Raw genomic sequence first — 24,071 nt, forward strand, 5'->3', positions numbered from 1 at the left:
AGAGTTGGAGCTGGAGTGTAGCCAAAGAGAGCAAGGCAAAACCATGGGTTATATCAAGACCAAATGTTAAATGTTGGAGAACCACTACATTTCATCTGTAAGAATAAATTCAGGCTACTTAATATTACTTCATATAGAATTGATAAAAGCTGCTTTCCAAAATGGTCCTAATAGTCACTGTGGAAGAAGGTACTATGTGTGAACTCATGCTTTAACCAAGAGCTGGTCTGTATGACCTTCAAAACTCCTTCCTATGTAGAAAATACAACTAACTTACCTAGGAGGCCTAGTAAGGGTGTTAACAACACATACATTGCTATACACTAGTTCAGCAATGTAAAATGTTTCAGAATATATTTCTAGAGAGGTTGAAAAGCAAGAAAAATGTTGGTTTTTGTTTGAGTCACACACAAGACCTTAACCAGCATTCAAATATTTAGAATGGATGCATTTACGATAATCCTTTTAATTCTCACCTTAGTACTTCTTCAGCCATCAAACATGTGAACTACCCATTAGATATCTAACATAGATACAAGAAAATCAGGCTGGCATAACACAGTGGGACTCATGAATATCAGGCCCATTGGGAGTCGATGGAATCACAATATGTATGGTCCTACTGCCACTGAGAATCCTTTAGTATTTACTAAAGCAAGTTTTCCCTGATCATTGTTTTTTTTTTCCCACAATTATGCCTCACGAGCACTTATCTCAAAATTTAATTAAATTGGTTGTTTCACAGTCGGGCTTAAAGGATAATTTGGTTTCCAAGCACTGGAGACAGAAGAATGACTGCTATTGGTTCTCGGATTAGAAGACATTTGGGAGGGTGAGGTTTTAAAGGGTTTGCTAGAGTTTAACCATGTTTGAAGGAAAGTGCTGTATTTTCTGAACATCAGTCAGGAGGATTTCGTTTCAGGTAAGAGAAGGAAAGGAGATTGGTATCAGACAATGGGTCAAGTTTGTCTTGGGCTGAAGGAGGGACACATGTTGTTCAATGTCAACCCTCCTTCCTGGCTTCAGCTATTGAGAGCAATGTGTGTGATGAAAAGCAGGAGGGTCCTTAAGGGGAAAGTAGGGTGAGAGGATGCAGAGAAAAACTGGTGCTATGTTTTTAATGCAAAATGCCTCCTGCAGGCTCACTGTGACGATGATTTGGTATCCAGTTGGTGGTACTATTTTTGGAAGGTCTGGAAATTTTAGAAAGTAAAGACTAACTGAAGGAAGTAAGCCACCCGAGACATGCTGTGATGATTTTTCTTTGATTGCCAACTTGATTGAGAGTCACCATGTGGCTTACGTTGTTTTCTATTACTGTGATAAACATCATGACCAAATACAATTTGGGGTGGAAGTGAGGTGGAAGAGTTGATTTGACTCATACATGCACATAACAATCCATCATCAAGGAAAGTCAGAGCAGGAATCTCGAGGCTAGAACTGAAGCAGAAACCATGGAAGAGCTCCACTTACTGGCTTGTTCCTCATAGCTTACTCAAGCCTTCTGTCTTAGACTACCCAGAAACACCATCCCAGAAATGTTAACATTCATAGTGGGTTGGGCCCTACCATATCAATCATTAGTCCAAAAAAAAAAAAAAAAAGAAAGAAAAGTACAACACAGGGATGCGTAGAGGCCAATCTGTTAGGGGCATTTTTCTCTCTTGAGATTGCCACTTCTCAGGTTACACTAGCTTGTGTCAAGTTAACTACAAGAACAACAACAACAAACTAATAAGGACAATTTAAAACAGATCTCTGGGAATGTCTGAAAAGGGTTGTCTAGCTTAGGATAATTGAAGGAGGAATACACATCTTAAATGTGAGTGGTACCATTGCCTGGCTTAAGGTTTAGGACTGAATGAATTAGACAATGAAAGCTGAAAACAAGCATTTGTTATTCTCTGCTTCCTGATTCTGTACAAAACATGACCTAGACCCCTCTGTTTCTGCTTCTGTACCTTCCTTGCCATGATGGAACATATCTTGTTGAACTGTAGACCAAGCTAAGCCCTTTCTTCCTTAACTTCCTCTTGTCAGGGATTTTGATACTGTAACAAGAGACTAAAACAGAAGCCTTTGGGTCCTCAGCCCCCTCATCATTCTCTGCTTCCTGACCACCATGAAATCAGCAGCCTCTGCTACATGCTCCAACTGTCATGTTCAGAAATAAAGAGACAATCTATTCTCTGTTTGATGCCGATTCTAGGTTGTCAAGTTGACTATATCTGGAATGAACTACAATCCAAAAATAGGGCACATCTGTAATCCAGACCTTGATGCAGGAAAACAACATACTTTTCACCTGAATCTTGAGGCTGGAGGACACAGGCTTTTGATCTTGTGAGATCTTGATCTGGATCTTGAGACAGGATGGCACACACCTTTAATCTAGGTACACCTTTAATCTGGGCCATACTTTCTAGAGGAGGCCAATGTAAGGACAACAGGGAAGAAAGTGTTCTTTCATTCTTCCCCTGCTTGCCCTCATTTTGCCAGCACATTTATTCTTTCACTGGTACAGGAGTCTACTTCTTCAGGATTCCAGGTAATATAGAAAACCAGCAGAGATACACCCAGCTTCAGAGTCTTCCAGCCTCATGGGACTGAGCAACTACTATATTCTTGGACTTTCCATTTACTGAGAGCCATTGCTTGATTAGTTGGACTGCAACCTGTAAGTCAGTTCAATAAATTTAATACATTTAAATATACATACCATAGGCTCTGTGACTCTAGGGAACCCCGACTAATACACTCTGAAACCATAAGCTAAATAAATCTTTCCTCCTTTCAAGTTGTTTTTCTTTAGTATTTGGTCACAGTGACATAAAGCCAGAGTCATCAGAGAAGGCTGGAGAAATGGGCAAGAGGCAAGGAAACATTGTTGCCTTGATATCATTGTCCTCTGGACACACACTTACTTTTAAATTAATATTTCACTAATTCAACTTTTATCTGTACCCTAATTACAACTCAACTATTGCCTTAATGTAAGGCCTAATATGTGGGGTTCAAACCTCAGGAATCTCTAATACTGATATCCAGGGCTTATGTCATCGAATTCTTATATCAAGTGAGAATCTTACAATCAGGGGTCATTTTAAAGTCTTTCTGCAGTGCAGAAGCTCAGGCAGCTAATAAGTGTGTAACTAAGGGATGAGTTTGCTAGTGTTGAAATCATAAGTACAGATGTTCAGGTCATGGCAAAGGCATCAGCCCTTGTATTAGTTTGAATGTGAAATGTTTCTCATAAGCTCATGTGTTTGATGACAGTTCCTTGCTGATGATGTCAGGTTTTTTGTTTTGTTTTGTTTTGTTTTTTTAAACTGTGGAAATGAAATAAATGACTGGGGACAGGCCTTAATGATTTTTTGTTTTAATTAATTAATTAATTAATCAATTAATTTTACTTATTCACATTACACATCCTGTTTAGTGACCCCTTTCCTGATCACCCTTCCTACAATCCTTCCCTTATCTCCCCTCCCTTTCTCCTCTGAGCAATAGGTGAGGACCCCCTAGGTATCCCTCTACCCTGGCACTTCAGGTCTCTGGGAGGCGAAAGTCTTAATGTTTTATGGCCCAGGCCCACTTGCATTTGCTTCCTGATTTGTCTTGATGTGAGGAAGTGAGGACTCTCTGCTGCATATTCCTATCACCATGGGAGGGCAGCGGCCATGCTTGCACTCCATGACAGACTGGATCCTCTCAAAGTGTAAGACAAAATAAGCCCTTCTTCAATACATTATTCCTTGTCTGGTTGTCTTAGTTAGGGTTTTACTGCTGTGAACAGACACCATGACCAAGGCAAGTCTTATAAAAAACAACATTTAATTGGGGCTGGCTTACAGGTTCAGAGGTTCAGTCCATTATCATCAAGGTGAGAGCATGGCAGTATCCAGGCAGGCATGGCACAGGAGGAGCTGAGAGTTCTATGTCTTCATCCAAAGGTTGCTAGTGGAAGACTGACTTCCAGGCAACTAGGGTGAGGATTTTATACCCACACCCACACCCACAGTGATACACCCATTCCAACCAGGTCACAACTATTCCAACAAGGCCACACCTTCAGATGGTGCCACTCCCTGGTCTAAGGATATACAAACCATCACACTGGTATATACTCATAACAACAAAAAGGTAATTGAAGAAAGATACATAGAGAGGGCCCAGCATGATTTGGGTACTACTCAGCACCTCCTCTGAACCCTTATCTAAACCCCACAGTTACTTAGTATCAGCTGGCAGTATAGTCTCGTTTTTGCTTGAGGGAATCAAGAGGCACCCAGCTGCTGAATTGCTTAGCCAAGAAGACCTCGTTCATGAACTTTGTGACTGTAATTTGAGATCATAATGTTTTGACTCCAGAGTCCTAATTATTTATCTACTCACAGGGAAAAAATTACTAGATGTTTAAGGAAGCAGATGAGAAGAGAACTACATGAGCTCTGTAGGAGGCAATTGCTGTTCTTTATTTTTATATCTCATGCTGGTAACAGTAATGGCGATCAACAAGTATTGTAAAAGAAGCTGATTCAAAAGGGTCAAACCACATACTAAAAGACAATGATTAGGTAGGGAGCTGATTAGAAGGCTGAACACAGGTAGACTGTGGAACAATTCCAAACAGAAGTAACTATATCAGGACATATAAAGTGTTCTATGGTCTGAGCTATAACATTAGAACCTTGGTTGTCTGATGCTAGAATTAAGAGCAGAGGATGGATATTCTTACAAACTGAAACTCAAATCCAAATGTGATGATATTAGGAAGTAGGACCTAAGACAGTTGGGCAAATTATAAGATCATAGTCCTTATGAATAGTATTACTGTTTTTTTTAAAAAAGAGGTCCCAAAGATGTCAGTCCATTCTGCTCCAAGTAGACACCATAAGAGATACTGTCTGTGGACCGCAAAGCTACACTTCAACCGTGTTAATCCCTGGTCTTGGTTATTCAGACTCTTAAGCTGTAGAAATGCATAGCCATCATTTATTAAAATCTCTATCTATGGTATTCTAGAACAAGACATATGGATCTTTGGGCCAGGGACCTCCCGTTGAGAATCACTTACTTAGGGGACCTAAAAGAACAGTGTCTAAAAATATAAAGCTATTTTCTGCCAGTCTTACTTAGTAGCACTCACTTAGTGGTGGAATATCCTTGTCTCAGGACATCTTCTTTCTCCATCCTCTCATTTGATCTCCTAGTTAGTGCCACTTCGGACTCCAGCTTTTAATAGACTCAGCCAATCTGTTTCCAAACTGATGGATCCTGTTTTACCACTAAAGCAAATCTATTTTGGCATCTTAGACAAGTTGAAAAGTAGCCCACATCAATCAGATTATTTTTATTTCCAAATTCACTTAGCAAAGTCATTACTCCCCGGACAGACAAGCTGGCAAAGGTATCTGAGAACTGTTGAATTTCAAATCTGCTGTATTGTAGGCAAATGGAGTTGTTTCTGACAGAGACCTTGAATCAAGGTGAGGAGGGAGAGATGTCAGCTCCTATCTGAGGTACCATCAGAAAATCTTCTGACAATTAAGGCAGAATTTAAGGATTGGACAGCAACAGAAGGGTATTCTGCAATATGCATATTCAAAGCCAAGAGAATGGGACAATGAGAACACCTCTAGTTCTGTCAAATGTCTCTGGGTGCTCTGGACACTTGTTTAATGTCACATGCTTGGCCAGTTCTTTTAACTTACAGGGTGGTCTCTGATAAGCCTCTCTAATATAATCTGCCAGGAAGACTAGAAGGTGCTAAGATCTCTGGAAGGCTTTTTTAGTGCAAAGATAAAATGACTATTTAAAGGTAAGTATTTAATACTGAACTCAATAGTACCCAGAAGAAGCCTTAGAACTCCCAGACACTTCAATCTTTTTTTTTTTTTTTTTGAAGACTGGGAGAACATAAAGTACTATATAATTACAAATATATCAGAATTGAATGTGTGTAACAGATAAAACTGAGTCCACAATTATTTTGTAATAATATAAGATTATATAGGAATAAACAGAACTATTTCTGATTTTTTAAAAATGTCACTTCTTAATTGAGAGAAGCTCCCATGTCTCCTACCCAGGGGCTGTTAATATATGCAGTGTTTGTCTGTCTCAACTTCATTTGAGTCATTGCTTATGATGGAAATTTTTACAAATTACAATCTTCACTTGTGCTTGGTAGCTCCCATGCAGTATTGCACAGGTTAGAAGTGTTTATAAAAGTATCAGCAGTGAGTGGGCGAAATTGTTCAGTGGGTAATGATTGCTGCCAAGCTTGATATCCCAAGTTTGATCCTTAGGACACACATGATGAGAGAGAACTCACTTCATACAATTTTCTGGCTTCACACGTGTACACACACACACACACACACACACACACACACACACAAACACACACAGTGAACATCTTGGATGCATCAATAATGTATCTATTTTTACTTCTCTATACTATAACATTGTATAGGTATATCTTCATTCATTTCTCCATTCAATATTTAATAGACTGTTGGGCAAGTCCTAGTTTGGGACTGTGAGAATTAACACTGTTTTGGATATTCTTGTACATGTGTATTGGTGGCCATTGCAAGCCAATATGTAGGGTATATACTTACAAAGAGGTTTGCTGGGTCACAGAACATCCTCCTGCTTCTCTTCCTTCTTCTCCTTCTTCTTCTTTAAAGCATACTGGCATATATACAGCCGTGATCTTATTTTTTATTTCCCCAATGACTAATGAGATTAGCACCTTGCCATATAAGTTGTGCACTTGACCATCTCCCTTTAATGTGCTTGGTTTAAATTTACTTTTCCTACTTTGGTACTAAGTTGTAGGAACTCTAAGTATTCCTGGTTGATTCATTGTCAGTTTGTCAGCCTACTTATTTATCTAGCTTGCCTAGTTTCCTCATAAAGTCTTCTTTCAAATTTTCCATATGTTTTTTTTTTTACAGAGTTCCTCTCACTAATCCCAGGTTAACTTCTACACTTCTTAAAAAAACACATTGAAGCAATTTATTTCATATGAGTGAACAAGTTGAAGTGTAGGACTCTGACACCCGAATAATGAAATTAATACTCTTAATTCACCTATTAGATGACCATATTATTCTTCATTATTTACATGCTCAGCTCCCTGGGTGCTGATTCTATACATAGCACCTACCTATTACAACTTCTCAACAAAGAGTAACTGTCAGTAAACTCTGGTGACAATCTATCAAATAAAAACAGACTTCCAGTAGTCACTATTTAGTCACACCCATTCTGCCAGTTCACAAGGGAGACTAAGAGAGCAAGAAGAGAATGTTTAAATATAAACAAAGTGACAGAGATAACTGGAGAAGAGGAGAAAGGAGTGAAGGTTTTATTGAGCTGCAAATTTGGCTCTGAATGAAGTCTTTGGGTGATGCTGGTCCTTAGGGCCAGTTTATTTTTCACATTTGCCAAGAGGACAATTTACATAAGCAGGAGACTGGCATTGGAAGTAACCATAGAAACCCCACTCTTCTATTGTACAGGGTGGGCATTTGTTGCTCCATTTAATAAAATCTCCTTAAGCCATAGATATGTAAAGCTTTGCATGTTGATGGAGGATTTAATAAAAGGATCAGAGGTGGAGAAAGCACTGGAGAAATTGTTGAGTGTTTTGGGAAAAGGCAGTGGATGACAGTTGCCAAGGTGAAGAAAACACATCCTTCAGGGCTTCAGTGGAAATTACACCTGCCCAGAAAGAAACAGCCCTCATTTGTGATTCCTAAGACTTTTTATTTTTATTGTTTAAAATTAAGTAAATAGAGACAGAACTAAGGAACTAAGAGCACTACAGTTGTATGTTACACTTTGCCTTTTATATATTGTGCATATGTTCACTGACATCACACTATGCTCAGAAAATTGTGCTACATGCCAGTTTTTAAAATTCCAATTAATTGTCTCTCATTACCGATCCTTAGGGCTCATCCTCTCAAGCAATGAGGTATTGACTAATACCTCCAGAAACCAACAGAAGTAAGGATGACCACAGTCTTTGATAAACCATGAGGGTACCCTATCATAATTCCTTCTCTTCAGCCCTACCTTGGGGACCTTAAATTTCCATTAAATAAGCCAGACATATATACTGATGACTGCTACAGCATTATACAAACAATAATTTTCTCACTTGAATGCATATTGATATCAATAGTGTGACTCATTATTTAAGATCTGCCTTTCACTCTAGCTGCTATATTGGGAATGCTTTTAATGTGAGTGCTAGCCAAGGAGATTTATTCCACTGATCCTTTGAAAGGAAGAAAAAGCAAAGACCAAGTTGATACAACTGACCTGTCTTGCCAGTGTCTTGATTTGAAACTATGATGAAAATCCAAAGAGAGAAGAGCTGAGTAATATCGCATTTCCATCAGAGCATCCTAAAGACTTTGTAGGGAAAAGACAATGGATTTATAACTATATGAGGAAACCAGGAAGATGATGTCACTCAGAAATAAAGCCATAGTTCATTTCCATAGCCTAGATTCTGTGGCTGGAATTAACTAGCCCAGGACTTGTGACTAAGCAGAAAAGTGTGAGTAACGTCCTTCTGACTCAAAGTCATTTTCAAAGAAATATCATTAGAAAACGCTCATTCACTTCAGAAAGGAATGAGTATGGATTTTTGAGTATGAAATAGTGTCTCAGCAAAAGATACCTTAAATATGAATTTTCAAGAAAGAAGAAAAATTGCATAGTAAATAAAATTCCCTGGAGTCACCACAGTGATTTACTATCTTTTCACGGTTGCTTATTTCAAGACTCATATTCTCCTCTCAAAAATAAAATCTCTTCTCATGCAGTACATTGTTTAAAACAGTGTTCTTTCTGTCTTGGAGTAGCTGTTGCATTTGAAAACATAGGCTGCATTTGCATTCATGAACCAAAATACGACTTGTGGCAGCCCTGTGACATTGCTTATTAGAAATGCATGCTGCTTTTGTGGTTATTGTATAAGCAAATTGGGCTTGCAGCTAGCGTTTCTTCCTGATAGATGCCCACAGTGAAGCTTCCATTGTGAACACTTGCCTGACAATTTCTCATGTATAATTTTGCCGTAAATTTTATTTGTTGGGTAATGGAATTATTTCAGTGGGAGAAAACTTGCTTATTAAACACATTCTTTCCACCTCCTCTTTCCATAAAAAGGAAGGAAAAACATAAGTGAGTCACGCAAATGTGAAATGCACTATACATGTGTATGTTTTTAAAATTATATTTGCATTGCCTCGGCCGTTTTATAAAAGCACGCCAAGGGAAGCAGAATTTGACTTTCATGCTGAGAAATTGCTTGATAAGTAGTGTTATCTAATTCAATTCCACAAACATTGTAGTGTTTCTGAACAACTCAAATAAAATGCAAAATAAAACCAGCTCAGACAATGCACAACTTGGGAGTTTTGACTTGCTATAGAATAGTATAACACAATGTTAAAAAGTCACTAACTTTATTTGTTTGTTTGTTTGTTTTTTGTTTTTGTTTTTGGTTGTTTTTTTTTTTTTTTTGATTTTTCGAGACAGGGTTTCTCTGTGTAGCCCTGGCTGTCCTGGAACTCACTCTGTAGACCAGGCTGGCCTCGAACTCAGAAATCCGCCTGCCTCTGCCTCCCAAGTGCTGGGATTAAAGGCGTGCGCCACCATGCCCGGTAAAAAAAAAAAAGTCACTAACTTTAAAATCAGTTGAGCCTGCCTGGTCTACAGAGTGAGTGCCAGGACAGCTAGGGCTACTCAGAGAAACCATGCCTTGAACAAACAAACAAACAAACAAGAACAGTTGATAGTTTATTTGTATTATAGACTTTCACATAGTGACTGTTTAGAAAGTATCTATTGGCAGATGAATGGGGGTGTGTAGTTAAAAGTCAGCTAAAAAGGAAATGACATTAACCATAGAAGCAACTTTGACCACAGACCAACTGAACTGATAAGCAAAGTGTGGTATCAAACTGTATGGATTATTCCTAGCACCATAGAGGAAGGAAATTGTGACATATTCTACAACATAGATGAAACATGAGCACAATGCAGTCATGAAAATACACTCCCTCATCTATGAGGTACTTGGTCAAAGTCACAAAGGCGAAGAATAGAATGGTGTTTACCAGGTGCTGGAGTAGGGGGAAGCAGGGAGTTAGCTTCAGTTTCACAATGTGGAGATTTCTGGGGATGGATGGTGGTAATGGTTGCAGAACAGTAGGAATGTATTTAATGCCACTAGAACACACATTTTAAAAACTATTAAGTCAGTCTAATTTACATGTATTTTACCATAATACTAAAGGGAAACAAAATATCCATGGCTACCACATGAAGTGACAAAGGATTATGAGAGGAAATTCTCTGTAGATTCCATGCAAGGCACAAATATTTCTATGCCACATCTTATTTTTAACACACTGCAAAAGGAGAGGTTGTTTAGGAGTAAGCTTATCTTCCCAGGTATTTTGCCACAGAGACTAACATAAATATGTATGAAAGTTGATTATCAGAAATATGGATCTCCATAAATATATCCTATTTCATATCAGCTCCTGTTGTTAGACTAGATTCCTCATAAACAGCGACTACTTCATGTTCACTTAGTACCATTGGATAGTGCATAATAGAAAACATCAGACTACTTTGGTATTAAATAATAAGAAAAAATGCATAACTGGTACAGAAACCATTGAATCATTCTTGGAATGAATAGATACATGACTGAATGATACAGAAACCAATGAGCCAGTCTGAAAGGAATGAATGGATGGCTGAATGACGAGGTTGCATTTAAATGTTATTCAGGAAGTAAATCCACATTCCCTTCAGCAAGGATATGAACATCTTCCCTAACCTTATAAATTAAACATGATGGCAAGTGGTGGTGCATGCCTTTAACCCAGGCACTCTGGATGCAGAGGCAAGTGGATCTTTCTGAGAGATCCTGGTTTATAAAGTAAGTTCCAGGACAGCCATGGCTCTGTTACAGAGAAACCCTGTCTTGAAAACAAACAAAACAAAACAAAAGATACAAGATGACTGTCACTTCTCACTGAGCAAAATGGATGATTTGAAACCGTATTATATAGTTTTGCAACTAAATAAAACTTATGTAAGACATTTGACTTTACTTTAGAGCTGGGAAATCTCCCCTACTTATTAATTCAGGTCCTTCATCTCTCATCATTCATGTGGCTGACACCACCACTGTATGCGATCTTACCTACCAATCTCTCATTATTGGTCACCTGACTGTTGGTGGACCAATTGAAACTTGTATATGACTCATTTAAGAGCACACTAGTGTATAGTCATGTTTAACATTTAATAGTGTTCCAGGCCATTGTGAATGACTCTTTCATCTTAGGAGCAGACTAAGAACAAGACTATCAGAAGACCCTTTCCTCCATATCCCTTCTCCTAGATAATTGGGTGGCAATGAGCTTAAAAGGCTCCAGAGTCCGTGCTTCTCTTTGTGTTTCTTAGTAGTACTCAGGCTTGTTAGACTGGATGCCAAGAGCATAAAGACAGAAAAAACAATTTCATCTTTGCTTTTATCCTACCACTATTGATCTACTGTTCAGGAATATAATTATGTTCCCAGCGTAGTGGGAAATGACAGTTTCAGAGCAGTTACACGCCATGTTTTCCAAACATCAAAACATACACTCTGCAGCTACCTAGCTCCTGTGAGGTGTTCCCATTTGTGTTTGAATTTAAATTTTGCCATTGGGAACATGAAGCTAGGCAAATTGTTCTTACGTAAGTGTAGCATCAGGTTCTCAATGTGGAAGTGGCTGAGTCGTAATGATGTTGCTAAAAGAAAAGGGACCATTTAGTATCATTTGGTAGATCTTTGTGTGTAGGACTGAAACAGAAATAATGCAGCTTTTGTTCTGTTGTCTGTGCTTTGTTCTTGTGTTCCCTAGGCCATCTACTTGGTGTGTTGTACCATGGTCTAGTTACAAGGTCAATTGATCTACATCTTAATCTGTGTTTCTATTGCTGCACCACACGTAACCAAAGCAACTCAGGGAGGAAAGGAATTATTTGGCTTACACTTCCACATTGCTGATCATAATTGAAGAAAATCAGGTAGGTATCCAAACAGGGCAGGAACCTGGGGGCAGGAGCTGATGCAGAGGCCATGGAGGAGTGCTGCTTACTGGCTTGCTACTCATGGCTTGCTCAGTCTACTTTCTTAAAAAGCCCAGGGCCACTGGCTCACAGATGGCTCCACCTACAATGGGCTAGGTCCTTCCCCATCAATCACTAATTGAGAAAATGCCCCAACCTGCTTGTCTACAGCCTGAATTAATGAAGGCATTTTCACAATTGAGGTTCCCTCCTCTCAGATGACTTTAGCTTGGGTCAAGTTGCTATAACTATCCAGCACAGCCTGGGTCCCTGTTTTGAGGAAGTTGTAGTATTACAGTAGAGGCAGCTAACCAGATTAACTCACAATTGTGATATAGCTTGATTAAAAATAAAGGAATAAGGTGCCATTGAAGTTCAGAACAAAAGCTGTCAGGCAGACTCAGGGACCTAAACAAGATTGTGTGTTACTTTTCCTTCCACTGTGATCAAATCCTGGGCAAAAGACAACCTAACTGGTACATACTTTGGCTCACAGTTCAGGGAGATTCAGTCCATCATGGCAGAGAAGGCTTGACAGTACACACAAGGCACTGGGAAGGATTGCTTTTACTTACTTTTTACTTTTTATGGTTTGCTTGCTAAGCCTGTTTTCTCATCGCTCCAAGGACTACCAGCCCAGGGGTGATGTCAGCGAGACCTGGTGGTGCCTGGTACACCACAGGAAGCAGAGAAAGGGGATTGCAAGTGCTCAGTGAGTATGCTTGGACTTTCGGTTCTGATTTTTCAATTTTGTTTTTTGTCTCTTTTGTCAACCCCAGTTGGAGTCATCTGGAGGAGGAAGGCTTATGTGGGAAATTATCTCCATTATACGGGCTTTAGACATCTGTGGGGAATTTTCTTGGTTGGTGATTGATGTGGGTGGGGCCTCCTTTGGGGAGATAGCCCTAGGAGCTATCAGAGAGCAGGATGAGCAAGCCATGGGGACCACAGCAGTAAGTAAAAGTAAGTAGTGTCTCTGCATCGCCTCTGTATCAGTTTCAACCTCCAGGCTCCTGCCTGATGCTCCTTCCCTGAAGTCTCTCTGTGATGGATGGTAATCTGGGAGTTGAAAGCTGATAAGCTCCTTCTACCCCAAGTTGTTTTCGGCCAGTGTAGAAAACCTAATTCTAAAAATCCTATGCTTTTCATTATATTTTTCTATTTAGAATGTGACCCAGCCCACGGGATGATACCACCCACAGGCAGGATAGCTCTTCTATTCCCAGGTAAACCTCCCCAGAAGTACCAGAAACAGCACCTACATGTCTACATAATTAATGCCATCAAAATAACCATAATAGCTCTATAGAAACTTCTAGATTATAGAAAATGAGTGAGGTATTTCAAAGGAATCAACGTCCTCTGTCAAAGCATAGAAGGCAAACAAGGTGACACAAAAAGAGAAGAGGAAGACTCAGCTGATGTAGAGACTAAAAGAAACCTATAGTCTCCTGGCTACTAAGTTCACAGTCTGGCTATTGGGAGTTATTGCTCTACCCCATCTCTTATCACAGGCCATAATGAATGACCATCTTAGTCTGAATTCTTTACCTGCAGAATTCAAAGTGCATCTGTGAATAAAGCAGAAACAGACCCTCACAAAACACATGTTCTCTGGGGACATGGTACTAATTTGCTGGGATTTTCTGTCTTTTAAATGACATTTCAATCCCTAAGCCTTTCTCCTTCTGGAAGGAAGTCCCTTGAACTCTCATTTTGAGTCGTTTATTAAACTGCTCAAACAGGTTCCATGGGGACAGCTTTGTCATTTGACCTTTTTAAATGAGTCATCACTCTTAGCGTTGGTGGTTCTCTAGCCACTCACTTCAGAAGGCCAGTGACTTCTGTGAACCAGATGGAGGCTTAGCAACAAATCTCAGAATCCTCCTCTTCCCATCTACCTCATAGGTTTACAATGACTCTTGGCAACATTTGACAGAGCTAAATTATACTGCACTCTGTATACCAGCATAAATATAGGGCTGGTAGATGGAGGAATAATTGCAAGACTCATATAAGCATTTATCTTTGTGTGAAGCCTGGAGACTCGGTGCTGTGTCATAGAGATAATAAAAAACAGATAGTCTGAATTATGAGCATCTGAGTCTGTCTATTGAAAATAACTCAGTTATTGAAAATAACACTACTTAGTGCTACTCGCAGGGAGTGTAGGCTCTGTGGGATGAGCTGGGGGTTTAAAGGAGAAAGCATAATTTACATTGTCAGAAGGCATTTCCTGACAGGAAACCTCTCCTGTGCTTATCTGATGATTCAGCTCAAGCTAAGAGACATGAGGTTGGGTTTACAAACTGAAATAATCTCTTGAACCCCATAAAATCAGTCTTAACATTAATCTCTGGACTCAAAATCAGATATAACAAAGGGTATGAATATCTATTCACCACCAAACATTTGTCCGTTCTATGTAGAGACACTGTCTTCTCACTATGGGATATAGAACTATGAGTCCATTCTATGTAGAGACACTGTCCTCTCACTCTAGGATATAGAACTATGAGATAGAATTGTTACTACACCAAGCTTGGACTCAAAGCAAAGTACAGGTGCCCAGCTGACACTTTATGCCTTCAGGGAGATTCTATGAAGAAGACACAAGATCAGAGAAAGGGGTGTTTGCTCCTTACTTATCTTCAAGAGAAACTACACCCATGACTGGCAATTTCTTTTTCTTTTCTTTTCTTTTTTTTTCAGTTTTTTTTTTAAATTTTATTTTAATTAGGTATTTTCTTCATTTACATTTCTAATGCTACCCCAAACATCCCCCATACCCTCCCCCCCAACTCCCCTATGCCCCACTCCCACTTCTTGGCCCTGGCATTCCCCTGTACTGAAGCATATAAAGTTTGCATGACCAATGGGCCTCTCTTTGCAGTGATGGCCAACTAGGCCAACTTCTGATACATATGCAGCTAGAGATACGAGCTCCAGGGGGTACTGGTTAGTTCATATTGTTGTTCCACCTATAGGGTTGCAGACCCCTTTAGCTCCTTGGGTACTTTCTCTAGCTCCTCCATTGCGGACCCTGTGATCCATCCAATAGCTGACTGTGAGCATCCACTTCTGTGTTTGCTAGGCCCCGGAATAGCCTCACAAGAGACAGCTATATCAGGGTCCTTTCAGCAAAATCTTGCTAGTGTGTGCAATGTTGTCAGCGCTTGGAGGCTGATTATGGGATGGATCCCCGGGTATGGCAGTCGCTAGATGGTCCATCCTTTTGTCTCAGCTCCTAACTTTGTCTCTGTAACTCCTTCCATGGGTGTTTTGTGCCCAATTCTAAGAAGGGGCAAACTGTCCACACTTTGGTCTTCTTGGTCTTTGTTCTTCTTGAGTTTCATGTGTTTTGCAAATTGTATCTTGTATCTTGGGCTAATATCTACTTATCAGTGAGTACTTATCATGTGAGTTCTTTTGTGATTGGGTTACCTCTCTCAGGATGATGCCCTCCAGGTCCATCCATTTGCCTAGGAATTTCATAAATTCATTCTTTTTAATAGCTGAGTAGTATTCCATTGTGTCATTTTCTGTATCCATTCCTCTGTAGAGGGGCATAAGACAGCATTTTCAACAAATCATGCTGGCACAACTGGCGGTTATCATGTAGAAGAATGCGAATTGATCCATTCCTATCTCCTTGTACTAAGGTCAAATCTAAGTGGATCCCGGAACTCCACATAAAACCAGAGACTAGTAATTTCTATAGGGCACCTCAGGTTCACCAGTCTGGGCTAGCTACCACTACTGCCATTTACATCAGTTCTTATGCAAACACCCAGGCTGTAAAGTGATGTTCCAGCCACAAAGGAGATTGTTTTTACTATAGCGGCTATAGAGGTAACACAAGAAAAATTGGCACACAGTGCTGTAGTATTAAATCACGTTTTTTTCAGCTGTTGTTGCTGCTACTATTAATGGTGATGAGGGCCTACTATCCGAGGGATTGCCAGTGATCTGCAGCTAGAGCCCTTTACCTCTGCAATTACAGTTAAAGTGTTTCACTAAATGTTGTGCCCAGACTGAGAATCTTTGACCACTGGCTTAGAGTTACTGTGGTAAGTGGATTAATGGATGAGTCCTTACTTCCTACTAGAATTACTTTTGACAGTGATAAGTGATATTTGAAAATGTAATTCTTAAAATACCAGCATTGACATTGAGTGGTCTTCATTGGCCCAAAGACACCATTGAAAAAATATGTTTCAAATAAGGACTACCTAAACACCACTGAAAAGTGTTTAAATGAAGTAAACGCCAGAAACTTAAAAGGAGACCTGGGGAAACAACCCAGCAGGAAAGAGCTTACTGTGTAAACCTGAGAACTTACATGCACTGTAACCCTAGTACTAGAAGGACCGAGATAGGAGAATCTCTGGGTCTCATTGGCCCTCCAGTCTAGCCTCAAGTTTACTGAAAGACCTTGTCTCAGAAAAGAGGTGGGAACAATAGCGGATGAACTGATGTCAACCTCCAGGTTTAAAATGTGCATGTATACCACCACCATCCCAAATAAATGTACACCACGTGCAGACAGACAGACAGACACTCAGACACACACACACACAAATAGAAGGCCCTGGATGTGAAAAGGCTCAGTATTTTAGCCATAACTGCTGAAGCTATTATATTTTGGGTAGGGTGGCAAATTAAAGAGAAAAACAGAGAGAGGCCTTCTGGAAAGAGACAGAGAAAGATCAGGTCCCGAGATCCTCAAGTCATCCATGCTGTTCCATCCTGGGAAGCTATTCCAGGGTGACAAGATCATTCCAACACTTCTATACAAAGCAAATGCCAGCATCACTTTGTGAAAGGGCTCCTGTTTCCTGGATGTTTTCAAATAATTAAAAAACATTCACTCATATAGTATCTGAGACAATATTGTTCTGAGCTTTAAAAAAAGACAAATTCCTGATGCATGAAAGGACATTTGGGAGTTGTCTTAATAAATGACTCACTCCCTTTAATTTCTCTTAATTAGAACTCTATTTTTGTCTCCTAGGCCTAATGTTTCTTTACTTTAAATTAGTCTTCCTTCTGCTATGAGTCAAGTATATTCAAATATAATTTGTGTTGGAGTGAAATTCAGTGTAATATAATGTATATAGCTAGGTGACTTTTAGCATAGTTATATAACTACCACTATGATTGAGATATAGATTATGTATGTCTTTCACTCCCATATACTCCCTGGTCTCTTTATAGTTATTTGCTTCCACCCCTACAATGCCTTCAGTTTTTGGGTATGCTTATAACTTTTATTTTGTTGCTAAACATTTGACTGTTGCAAATATTGTTGCTCACATTAGCAGCTTCTTCTTTTTCTTTGTTGGGTCATATTCTCTTTGTGTAGATGTACCCCAAACTTAGAGTACAGTTTTTTCACAAATGTTAGCTAGCACAAGGAATTATAGCTTCTAAATATATTTCTAGAGGTTATCTCTTCAACATATATTTTCATTTCAAGTCTGTAAATGCCCAGGAGTGGAAGTACTCTTCATGTGACATATATGTTGTTCTTCATCAGAAACGGCCAAGGTGTTTTTCTGAAGCTAGGTATAACTTAATGTATACGTATAATTTTTATGTGATGTATATGTGTATGGAAAAAGTCTTTCTCACCCTATCTGTCATTCACTTCATACTTCACATGGTGTCTTTTCAGTGTGGCTCTGACTGAGGATGTATTCCTTGACATGGTTTTGTCTAGAATCCCTTCATCTCCTTTGAACAGTGATTCAAATACTTCTGTATTAGACAAGGTTCTCTAAAGTCATGGAATTTATGGGTAGTCTCTATATAGTAAGGGAATTTGTTGATGACTTACAGTCTGTAGTCCAACTCCCAACAATGGTCAGCAGCAGCTGTGAATGGAAGTCCAAGGATCTAGCAGTTGCTCGGTCCCACAAGCCAAGCAGGCTAAGGAGAGAGAGAGTAAAACTTCCTTCTTCCAATGTCCTTATTTGGTCTCCAGCAGAAGGCGTAGCCCAGATTAAAGATGTGTGTCACCACTCCTTTAATCCCAGATGATCTTGAACTAAGAGATCTTCTTGTCTTAATCTTCTGGAATTTATAGCCACTATGCCTCAAGATCTCCATGCCAAGATCCAGGTCAGAAGCTTCTATCTTCCAGCCTCCAGATTAGGATCACTGGTGATCCTTCCAATTCTGGATTGTTGTTCATTCCAGATATAGTCAAGTTGACAACCAGGAATTGCCGCTACAATTTCTAATACTTTTTAGTTTTCAGTTTTCTTTCTTATTTAGATTACCAGTCCATCAGATAGCCTAGATTCAAGTTCATCACTGTGTGTGTGTGTGTGTGTGTGTGTGTGTGTGTGTGTGTGTATTACAAATATATTCTCTCAGCATGTATTTTTATTTAGTTAGGAAATTTTATTTTAGTTTATTTTTGTAGCATTATCTCAACAGAGAAGCAAAACAAACAAACAAAGAAAAAACTTAACAATAACCAAAAATTCTCCCAAATCTACAACTTTCCAGTTTGCCTGGAGGTCAGCAATCTGAACTGACTTTCCCTCCCTCTCACCCCTGCCAACTCACCCTCACCTCTCCAAGCCCATTTCCCACTTGCCTTTCTTTTGCTTGTCTGTTATGCACTGAGCTTTTATAAAGCAGGGCTATCTGCATGGCCATGGATGTGGTGCCTGGTGCCATTGGAGCCTGGTACACTCCCCATCCCCACTACCAAACTGAAGACAAGGTCTCCCCTTCCTGAAATATCCATCAATAGCCGACAGTATCCCAGGGAGGGTAGAGTGGAATGAGCTGCCCAGATACATGACTGAGTGCTGATGACGTCTGATCTTGTGCAGGCCCACTGTAGACATCTGTAGCTGCCTGAGATCATGGTTGTATTGGCGGTGTCAGGCCCAGAAGGACAAGTGTGTAATGGCGCATTTCCTTTCATCCAGGTTATTACTTCTTTCCCACCGTCTGAATGCCCCAGGAGCCTTAGATGGAATGATATTAATGAGTGACATCTAATCATTTTACTCTTTTCTTCCTCTTGTCTCTCTTTTCCTCTCTCTAGTGTCTTTCAGTGTAGCCTGAAACCTCCAGATCCTTCTCTAGAATCAGCCTTATGGATTCCAGGCATGTGTCCCCGTGCAGGCCTCCAGTTCTTTTTGGTTATCTTCTTTCAAATGCTGACAGAGAAAATGGGACCACCATCATCTCTCTTCTCACTTTTAGTTTCAAGGGCAGCAGTGTATACCTCTTCAGGACAGTCACTGAGCAGTGACAATATTTGAGGCCTTTATCTCCTTGCTTCTAAATAGGGGTTACTATAGTTTAGAACATATATGTTCTCAAAGGCCCAAGTGTTAAACTGTTATTCTTTGTGATGGTCCTATTGGGAAGTGTTGGAAGCCTGGACATACAGGACATCCTTAAGTCATTGGAGCTTGGTATTAAAGGGTACACGTTCCTTCCCCATTCCTTTGACCATGGGATAGATAGATAATTTCCTCCAATATGCCTCAGGACCACAGCAACAGAACCAATTAATCATTGACCAGATCTTTCAAAACAATAGGCTAACATAAACCTTTCAGTTTTGTTTTATTTTATTTTTTTCTATTTTGCTTTTTTGAGACAAGTGTGTGTGTGTGTGTGTGTGTGTGTGTGTGTGTGTGTGTGTGTGTGTGTGTGTGTGTTTGTACATGTATGTAGCCTTGGTTATTCTGGAACTTGCTCTGTGGACCAGGCTGGCCTTGAACTCAGAAATCTGCCTGCCTCTGCTCCTAAGTGCTGGGATTATAAGCATACACCACTACACCCAGCAACCTTTCAGTTGTATAACGTGCTCATTCCAGGTATTGCCTATAGTAACTTAGAAACACAGGGGTTAAAAGTTAAGTAACTAATTCTTTTTCATGGAAAATTTCTTGGTATACTCTCAAGCATCTAATTTAAATATCATTTGAAGAAGAAAGGCCACTGAAGAACTTTGTTGTTTCCCTCTGAGCATTTCAAACCTATTTTTGAATATCAATAGGCGCAGCCAAGCAAACCATGTGTCACACTACATGGCAAACTCCCTGCAGTTTATAGTGGATCAGGACTTCAGCTCTTGGCATCAAAGCCCTCACTCCCCCTCCTCCACTTACTTTTGTCTTAGCAGTCCCTAACTTAAGACACTCCAGTAAGAAAATCCTGAGTCACACAGAAGCCCTGCTTGTGCCTCTTGAATATTTCTGTCCTCAGAATATCTGCTTCCTTCCCTTTTCTCAGCTTTAACAAGACAAAAGTCACATGGGCTACAGTGCAGGGAACTCATTAAGAAATCCCAACACTGCCTGATTCATTATTACTGTCTTCTCAGTCTCTATATCAGGATAAAGTTTACACTCTGACACATCCAAGATGCAGCACTTTCTTTGCCTTACACCTTGGCTCTTCTGCTTTGGACACAGGCACTCTCTCCTGTGCAGCAGAGTGTTTTACGACACCCAGAAACACTTGACAATACTGCACTTTCCCACATTTGTTTTGGTGTAGAAATGCAGACAGAGGCTTCATGGAGGCACCGGACAGATGCTATGGCAGTTAAGTGTGCTTGGTCTTCTTTTACAGGGACCTCAGTTCGGTTCCCAGCACCCAAAGTTGGCAGCTCACAAATATCTATAACTCCAGCTTCAGAGGATCTGATACTCTCTACTGGAGGGTACACACACGTGCACCCCCCCCCCCACACACACACACACGTAACTAAAAATTAACATCTAAAATAAAGGTTTGATAGAAAAGGCTTCAAGAGAGGATAGGAAGACAAGGCAGTTATGATACTCTGAAGGTCTCACTGAGTAGTAAACAGAAAAACCAGAATGAAGAAGAAAGCAGTTTTAAAGACAGACAGTCCTAGTAATAGGGAAGAGACACCTTTACAACATTTGAGCGCTTGGGAAGCTTAACAAGTGAGCAGAGCTGGACACATAGAACCCTGTGAACAAAATTCTCCACCCAAGTGGCCCTGGGCAGGGTAGCCTGTGATAAGCATGCTGCTAAATCCACTCTCTCCTGTGTTTCCAGTTTCTCCTGCAACTGTTCTTCCCCAGTAAACTTTGTTCCCTCTCTCCCACCTAGCCCTCGCCTTATGCTTTTCTTTCATCTCCACAGTTGCATCCCATGAGATTTGAGTCTATCTTTGTTTGTATGCTGATGTGGGAAGGAGAAGACTAGCCTTCTCCAGAATATCTCTATCCCAATCATTGAAACGTACATAGATCTGACCTTTTAAGACAAAAAGAAATTAAAGAGATTAAGGTTATAAATAACTAAAGTTAAATTTATAGTTAACCTGGATTATCCCAGTGTGTCCTATATTAGTGTTCATACTACCAGTGTGCTCTGGCTGCTTTAAATTATCTTCTAAAAGGTGGGGATGCATCTCAGTGGTGGGAGTGCTTGCTGAGCATGTGCTAGGGTCTGGTTTTGCTCCCATCTCTGTAAAAAAACAAAAGCAATTAGTTCCTGAAAACTCATCTATTGAATAAACTTAGATGATTTCCCCCTTTGTGATTTAAAAAAAAAAAAAAAAGGAGAAATTAATCCCTTTGGAATAGACTTAGACTCTTTCCAAAAGAGGTCTAATGGATAACCAACTGCTTTCTGGGTAGATCTAAAAATGTCTTTTCCACAGGAGAGAATTCATGCCTGGTTTAGGCAACCTGGTCAGAAGCCTGTAGCCAGGGAGCCTATGAGCTCCAGTGGTTAAGGGCTTGCTGTTGTGTTTCTAAACTTGCATGGTGTTTCTGCCAAATTGCCTTCCAAATGACTACTTTGGTGCCCATAAACTAGTGCTGCTGCAGCTTTGGTCAGAAAAGTCTCTGTTTACAGTCGTCAGCAGAGACTCTAGAGAATGACTAGCCCTCAATGAGGCAACTATATCCCTCCCTCTGAGGCTCACCGAGCATGGAGGAAGAAGAGACAGGGGAATATAGGAACTGGAGCAAGTGCCAGAAGCGGCATGGAAAGCTGGATGCTGGGTACCACACAGCCACTGTACTCCTGAACATGCAGCTTGCTTCAATTACCTGCACAAGAGCTCTAAAAGATGGGTCCATCAACACTGTGTCATAGAAGGGAAGACACACAAATACTTAATGTGAGAAGAGGGGAGCACTTGTTCCTTTGAGCAATCCTAATGGAACTCAATGTGTTCCCCTCAAAACTTCCAAAACGAGGCTTAAGATAGATGTTTGCCTTTTCTACCATGTGAAACATAACAAGGAGAATGTACTACTGATGAGCTGAGAGACGGGACCCTCACCAGATGCCAAGTCTTCATCTTTGACTGTCTGGCTTCCAGAACTATAAGAAATAAACTCTTTGTGGTTTGAATGCTACTGCTGAAAGCTGGTCACTTTTCACTGATTGATTCTTCACCCTGGCTAGAGGTCAGAATCAATTTTGGACTTTTAAAAACTGAGCTGCTTCTAGCTCTCTGAGTCAGGAGACTGATGAAGATGAGACATACCTCTTCTACCAAAATGAAGCCCAGGGATCTCTCTCCAGTAACTGTGATGCTAATGTGCTGGGATCCCTTGGCAGAGACATCTGCTATACTGGAATATGAAAATATATATCTAGAAAGGAATGTATCCACTGAAGGACTATGTAGTAATTGCCATCCTGATGTGTATGACACAGTGGGGAACAAGTTTGACTTAGGAACAGATGGAAATAATTTGAGAGGATTCAGGGAATTAATGGGTAAAAATAGAGGCAGAGAGGAAGTGATCTAGGCTTTGTCACCAGTGGAACAAACTATGAACCAGCTCTACTGTAGCTACTGACCCTCACTCATTTGTCAACAACAGCAGCAGAGGTTGTTGAACCCCCAGAAACCTTACTCCCCACCCCCACTCCCAGTCATTTGAATAAAACAGGTGGGACTTGGGCAAGGTGGTTCTAGTCAGTAATTCCAACACTCAGGAGGCCAATGCAGAGAGATGGATGCAATTTTGAGGCCAGCCTGGTTGTAGTGGTTTGAAAACGTTTTGCTCAGTGATTGTCACTATTTGCAGGTGTGGCCTTGAAATGGGTGTGTCACTGTGGATATGGGCTTTAAGACCCTCATCTTAGCTGCCTAGAAATCAGTATTCTGCTAGCAGCCTTCAGATGAAGATGTAGAATTCTGAGCTCCTCCTGCACCGTGCCTGCCTGGATACTGCCATGATTCTACCTTGATGATAATGGACTGAACCTCTGAACCTGTAAGCCAGCACCAATTAAATGTTGTCCTTATAAGAGTTGCCTTCATCTTGGTGTCTCTTCACAGCAGTAAAACCCCTAACTAAGGCACTCTTATACATGGAAAATTCTCAAGCAACCAAGGCTACAGAGACCTTGTCTCACACACACACACACACACACACACACACACACACACACACACACACACACACACACTGCCAAATAACAAGTACATCAAAAACACCCAAGAATTTTGAGATTGAGCTTACCTGCTAAGGGGAGGCTACAATGGAATAATTTAATCAAAATTACAAATTTGTGGTTTTACCATGATGTTTCCAAACTTGTAAAGAAAACCTGCCGTGTCCTTTAAGACAAACACAAACTACAACTCCCTCAACATACATGCCTCACCAAAGAACATCCTCTAGGATCGCTATTCTCATATTGACATGACCAGGAACTGACATAATTACCCTTGACTAGCAACTTATTATCAAGTACAAAGAGAAAGTACTCCTCAAATGAGAGTGAGTGGAAGTATAATTTGGGGAAGCTTGTTAGCTTTAACAAAGTACTAACTAGCAAATCATTCCCCACTATTAAATACCAAAACTGTGCTGTGGCCAGAAGCAACTGTGCAAGTGATGGAGAGAAGCAAAGTACATCTCACA

General features: G+C 40.2%; 1 long non-coding RNA gene across 1 annotated transcript; it reads left to right on the forward strand.

Moving 5' to 3' along the window:
* The first annotated feature begins 864 nt into the window (after positions 1-864).
* On the forward strand, positions 865-23,265 carry Gm34873. Its single transcript, XR_377948.1, has 3 exons — positions 865-922; positions 12,792-12,877; positions 23,229-23,265. It is a non-coding gene; the product is annotated as a predicted gene, 34873 (long non-coding RNA).
* Positions 23,266-24,071: the final 806 nt, after the last annotated feature.

This window comes from Mus musculus, chromosome 6, assembly GCF_000001635.26.
Source record: "Mus musculus strain C57BL/6J chromosome 6, GRCm38.p6 C57BL/6J".
NCBI classification, from domain to species: domain Eukaryota; kingdom Metazoa; phylum Chordata; class Mammalia; order Rodentia; family Muridae; genus Mus; species Mus musculus.